At 47.2% G+C, this 6,547-nt stretch overlaps 1 non-coding gene across 1 annotated transcript; it reads left to right on the top strand.

Moving 5' to 3' along the window:
• The first annotated feature begins 1,153 nt into the window (after positions 1-1,153).
• On the top strand, positions 1,154-1,284 carry LOC123618076 (small nucleolar RNA SNORA11). Its single transcript, XR_006726446.1, has one exon. It is a non-coding gene; the product is annotated as a small nucleolar RNA SNORA11 (small nucleolar RNA).
• Positions 1,285-6,547: the final 5,263 nt, after the last annotated feature.

Genomic DNA, 6,547 nt, shown 5'->3' with positions numbered 1-6,547 from the left:
TATTTGTCATTTGGGATCAAAAGTTAACATGAATTCAAACTTTAAACCCATCTCTATGGGACACCTGTGATCACAAACTCTCAGAAAGAGTACGGATTTTTTTTTCCACACCAAACCCAAATCATGAAAACAAGCTTCTACACTGTCTCTTCTCAATGAGCCCTTTGCTCGTGTTTGAAGCTTGCTTTGGGGGTTTTCCCTCTCAAGGCCTGGACCGAGTGCAGGATCTCAAGTCCAGTCCCCCACCCTGACTGAGCACAGGACTTACTCTTTATGGCCACAGAGCGCACACTTCCTGGTTATTGACATTGGCAAGGCTCCCAGGGCAGCGTGCTCAGTACCCAGCGACCACTCTTAACGGTACTTTTCTCCGTGCTTTCAGCCCTTGGGAGTTGCTCTTGGCAGCAGGAACGTTTCAGATTACCTAATCGGTCAACTTGGTACATACAGTAGTCCTACCATTCTCTCTCTCTCTCACACACACACATGCATGCAAACACACACACACACACACACACACACACACACACACAACTGGCCCACACTACTGCGTCTCTACCCTGTGTTTCCTGGTGGTAAGTGACCAGTCACCCATCGTAGGCGTTGTTCAGACGGCCCCCCTTCCGTGTACACTCCTATCTTACAGCTCACTGGTAGCCCCTCAGAGGCACAGCAGGGAAGGGAATCAGAGAAGCATCAGCAAGTCCCGCCTCAGCAGCATCAGTAAGAGGGCTCTGCAGTGGCACCCCTCCAGCAGGAGTTCTGTGAGGCCTGAGGATCAAGTCACCCTGTTTCCCTGTTTCTCGCTATGACCTACTAAGCAATCACCAGGTGCCTTTAGCAGAGATGAGTGTCTCATTGTCTGTCTCTCCCTCTATGTTTTGTTCACTGCACCTGTTCAAGAGAAAAAAAAATGGCTTATCGTGGAATCCATTAGACTAGCAGGCAGATGATCTTTGCTTCTGGGCGTTCAAGGGAGGGAGAGCAGCTGTCGTCCCTGGATTGCAAAGACATCCTGGCATTTCAGAGATGTGTAGAAACAAGGAAACTCCCTTGTACTCTGTTTCTAAAGTGATCCAAGTGGGGAAAATGGCAGGCAGGGCACCTGGCCTGCAGTTGCCCTTAGAACACGTAGTTAAAAGATGGTTATTCCAGGGTGTGCTCAGAACAGGGGGCCTGAAGAAACGGCTCCTGTTTACAAGACACTCAACAGGAATCTGGGTTCACTGTGACAAGGGGCACCAGACTTGGTGCCTTTGTCCTGTGAGCAAATACCTTCCACCTGTCCCCCGCACCTCCGCATGGCTGCTGGGCTGGACCAGCCGGGCAGGGCTCAATATTGGAAGAAAAGCTGAAGTATTTAATGGGGGAATTGCCACCTGGAGCCTGTCCGGTCCACGCATGGGTGGGCCATGAGGGGTTTTACAGACATAAAGGCTCTGAACCTCTTTTCAAGGGGAAAAAGAAAGATCTCATGTGCATTCTGGAGTGCAGAAGGTTTTTAGGGCAGAGAAAATACTTTGTATGACATTAAATGATGGATGCCTTTGTCCAAACTAATGGACTGTGGACTTTGGTGATTATGATGTGTCAATGTACGTTCACCCTTAGTTAGAAAAAAAAGGTAGCAATCTGTAAATAAAAATAATGACTGTGCACGTGTGTGGAGATGGGGTGTGTGGGAAATTTCTGCACCTTCCTGTCGATTTTGTTGTAAACCTAAAACTGCTCCCAAGAAAAGTCTCTGTGTTAGGGCAGGCATTTTTGGCAAAACTTTGGTTTCAGATATACACATATGCAACATGTATACATGTCATGTATGTGTGTGTTTGTTAGATTGTGATGTAAAATGTATTTTTAGGTCAAAAAAGCTTGCAGGCCACTGTAGTTAAGTTACACCAGCAAATAAAAGCACAAATTAACCTCAAAAATAAAAATAAAAGATGAACATCCCCACCAGGAGTGGGGAGCCCTGCTGGGTATTATCAGTGACTGGGGGTTGCGCTGTGGAAGGACAGGCGACGCTCACCGCGTCTCAATCAGAGCTGCAGGGACGTGGTCCTGTCATCCGGTGACAAAAGGCAGCCTGCATCATCCCCATGGTGACGGGTCCAGGCGGCCGAGATGCTCTGCCTCCCCTCCCCAGGCACCATCGCGTCCTACGGTCGGTAAAGGGGGCGCATCCACTAAGTTAACGGCAGAGCTTCATTTAATGCTGCCTAACTCTGAGGAGACCATCAAGTCTCTTAACAAACTGTGTCGTGTCCTGCCATTAAGTTGTTATCATTACTCAGTATTTGTCCAGATGGCAAATAATTTTTAAAGCCAGACCAGGTGTTGGAGAAGCAGTGTTCATCTCAAAGCTGATGACGGTGGAGAAATTAATTTAAAAGCTGTAACAGGAGCACAGCGGTGCTTGGGTGAAGGCTGATCACAAAAAAAAAGGAAGGAAAAACTTGATAGTCCCTGAATACAAGGCTGAGTAGAGGCGGGCGTGAGGAAGCGGGCTTTAATGCTGCTGTCTGGTGCTTTCACGGGAGTCCCGTCTGTTCGAGGCTGGAAAGGAGAAACAGCAATAAACGCTCAGAAGGCTCGCACCGAGCACCGGTGGTGGCTGGTGTCAGCTCAAATCAGCATCAAACGTGGACGCAGCCTGATTTTTCTCACATGCCCGTTTCAGGCGTGGAAGCCCGGATTTCACGGCCGCAGCTGGAAGTCACAGAGTTCTTAATTCATTTTCGAATGGAGAGCTCCCATCAGGCAGCCTTCCCAGTTTCCTACCCCGAGTCCCCGAGGGGGGACCTAACCTATATATGGAATCCAGAAGAGGCTGAGGTTTTGAAGACTTTTCCAGAGTGACAGAGAGTGCCAGGAAATCTCTCTTTCATACTGACAAACCATGGAGCACGTCACGTTTTTGGTAAAAGGTCAGTTTGACAAGATTAGCTTGGAGTCGGCCAGCCTTGGCTGCAAGGCCTGCCTCTTACACTGACCGGCGTGGCCGGATGCCGTGCGGCTCTGTGGATGTGGGGCCCGGACCCGGGCCACCTCGGAAGGGCCCCCCTTGGCCTAGTTCTCTGCTGTCACCATGTTGAAATTCCAAATAATTTTAAACAAAGGGCCCCAACTTTCCATTTTGCCCTGAGCCCTGCAGCTCACGTAGCTGGGGCTGACTGCGTGAGTTAGTTAGTCTCTCTGAATTGCAGTTTCCTGACCTGTGCCTTGCAGATTAGCAACAGCTCTCCTCTCACAGGGGTGATCTGAAGAGAAGAAGCGAGGTAGTCAGGCTCGCAGCACACGTGAGCCCCTGTTCAAAGCTGCCACTGCCGGTGTTCTGTCATTGTCAGTTTTGTTACTGTCACGATTCGTGTGATGAGTGTTAACTTGGCCCCCCTGCCCTGATGGCCGTGGTGCAGTGGACTGCTCTGTCCGGCTGGAATCCTTCATCCACCTGCTCTTCAGGACAAGGAACGCCTCTTAAATGTCCTGCTCGGCGGCAGCGGTTCCCTAATCCACTGTTCCCCTGTCTTCTTTGGTGTCAGCCTCTGAGATGCCATCTTTATTTAAAAAATTATAATAAGTGGGGAGGACATAGATCAGTGGTAGAGTGTGTGCTTAGCATGAACAAGGTCCTGGGCTCCATCCCCAGCACCTCCATTAAAAATAAATATTAAATAAACAATTAGACCTAATTAACCTCCAGCATCATTCAGAAATGACGTGAAGACCTGTGTTCCTTTGCATGAGATTAAATATCTCTTCCATCTGCCATTTTATTTTCTCTCCAAGCTGCACCTTGCTCTGCAGAGATGAAGTCAATGGTAAGCCTTAATCCTACATTACTCCGATATCCACAGAGATTCGGTCTCATAGTTCACATTCACATTTTTGTCAGCTCTTGTGTTCTGAAAATGGGTATTTGACAACAGGTGAACCTATCTTCAGTGTCACAGGTGGATAAATGCAAAAGCTGAAAAATAACTAATTTTGTTTATTAACGCAAACAAAAGACTCAAGCATTTCATGTGCGTCAGTGGAAACATAATTTCTGTACCTGTCCTAAGAGATTCTTGCATTGGGTTTTTTTTCCCCGACTTAAAATAATTATTCGATATTTATTCCTTTTCTTTTCTTTTCTTTTCTTTTCTTTTTTTTTTTTTTTTTTTTGTGCTCTTTCTCTCCCTTTTGTTAGGAAATGCCTTACCAAAATATCTCTAGGAATTTACGGTTTGTGTCAGCGGGAATTCTCCCCAACGTGATCAGTGTGGCTTTCTCCCCTGTTTTATACAGCATGACACCTCGAATTATGCAGACATCTACTTGCCCAGAAGCTTGTTCTGACAACCTTCCTGTTTCTAGATCCCAGGAAATTTAGATGCTGCTCCTGACTCTGGATGCCAAGAGCAGCCGAAGGCCAGCAGCAGTGTCTCCTTTACAATGTGTCCTCAGAGAAAGCACAAAGGAGGAACCCCTCTGGATAAAATGAAGGTCAAAACTCAAAGTGTAGTTAAAACTCTGCTTGTTCAGAAGAACCTTGTAGAGTTTGGGGCAAATGTTCATTGTCTCTCTGTTTGTGGTGATGTTGGAAATGGGGATGGGTGGAGGGGGGGGTCCTCGCAGCTCCAGAACAGATGCAGAATACCTGGCACTACCAAGGACCCCAAACCCTGCAATATTTCAAGTCTCTCTGAATATCCACCCAACTGCAATCCACGAAGCTACCCCCACCCGCATCGACCACAGGTGTCTCCTTATTCTGCAGTCGTCGGTGCCAGGAATCTGGGCCAGCCAGGCCACCCCTGCACACGGGGCTAAGGGTGCAGACTGGCCGTGCAGCACCCGCGGGCAGAGGCAAAGCACTCCCTTCAGGAAGAGTCGCTCCTGTGCACTCTGACAGCCTAGCCCCCCATCCTGCCCGATGTGGGCCGCCTCTCAGGAGGTCACTGACTTAGCCAAACAATGTACTTGTGACTCCCTGTCCCAGGCGTGTCCTTCCTGCTGGACCGTAAACAACTGGAAGGCAGGTTGACGTTCGTCTTATTATACCTTCCATTTTGTGGGGAGCACATGATTCTATTAAAATCTACATATTCAGTTAAAATGGGATGATTTATTGTTCATTGCTTGATCAAGGTGTCTTACTTTCAACGATTATTTCTGAATTATATCATACTGCTTCTTCAATACAAGATAGGTTTTACAAATACATAACTCTGTAAATGCTTACTGTTCGTTGCAGACGAATATGTTCTGAGTTGGTTCTTTTCAGTAATGACTGCATTTCCGAACAAAGCCCAAGGGGAGAGACCAGGCATCGAGAGGGATGTGCTCTCTAAGGCAGGGCCCCCCGGTGTCCCTGCCAGGGTTTTCCCTTTGAACCTTCCATTCCTGGTGGGACTGAGGCCAACTCTAGCAATGACTTACTGTGCACTCTCTCCTCATTTCTAGATCAAATTCCACAAAAAGGCAAAATGTGCCTAGGAATATGTTTTAATCGGGATTCAGAAAAGATTCTGTCTCTTCAGTCCATTAGTTCCCAATTAAAGCAAATTTCTCATTTGTCTCTTTTATTTTTCATCGTATTTTTCTTTCCAAGTTAGTAGCCCACGATACTCGCAGCGGAGAGCCCACCTGCCCTTCGCTCGCCTGCTGGAGCTGCTCAGCTCAGAAGGAGGCGGTCTAACCGGCTGCCCTGGGACATCTGAGCCATCTCCATGCGGGTTCCAGCAGCATTAAGTGTGACTGTGAAGTACGAGGATCCCCTGATGCCCAGCTGAAGTGTAAGCCGTGCTCAGCGTCCAGGGAAAAATTCAGGTCATATCAACTCTCGTTTGTATTTCTCTAGCCTTTAAAAATTTATGTATTCATGTTCAAACAATCTGATGCTCTGATAAATTTAAATTTTTTATCTCTCATACCAGCTAGGGAATATACACTCTCAAGTACCTTATATTTGCAAAAAGCTTGAAAATGGTGGACATTATCCTGAAAGTTTGGCTGATTCATTCCGGGTCACTGTGCAGGGAAACAGCCCGACGGAAGCTCCCGGAGGGCTCGCAGGGGAAGTAAAAATGACGAAGGGGTGACCGAAAATTAACACAAAAGCTCGTCATTACTACCTGCATCTCCACTGCTGTTGTCACCCCCATCAGGACGGCCGAGACCGAAAGCTGTCACAGCCAGCCCCACGCTGGGAACTGTCTGCGCTACCTGCCACGACGTTGTCATCGAGGCCCAAGGCTCCATGTGGCCAAGTGACATCTTAATTGTTTTAATTGCACAGTGTTCCACATATTAATTGTTTTATATCGTTTATTCATTTACATATATATAATTCATACAAAATTTATGTATATAATTCAATATATATACATATATTTCCTCAGTTGTTTACAAGTGGCTATGGCTGCTTTTTCTGGGCCCTGAGCTCTACTTGGCTTAATTTTTACTTGTTCATGTGTGTCATGTCCCAGATTGCTCTGAAATGGGTCAATTAGCATCATTGTGTTCAGTGCAGCTGAAACTGAGCAGAGAGACCGAGAGAAAC

Source organism: Camelus bactrianus, chromosome 28 (assembly GCF_048773025.1).
Source record: "Camelus bactrianus isolate YW-2024 breed Bactrian camel chromosome 28, ASM4877302v1, whole genome shotgun sequence".
Lineage (NCBI taxonomy): Eukaryota > Metazoa > Chordata > Mammalia > Artiodactyla > Camelidae > Camelus > Camelus bactrianus.
This window is presented reverse-complemented; position numbering and strand designations above follow the sequence as displayed.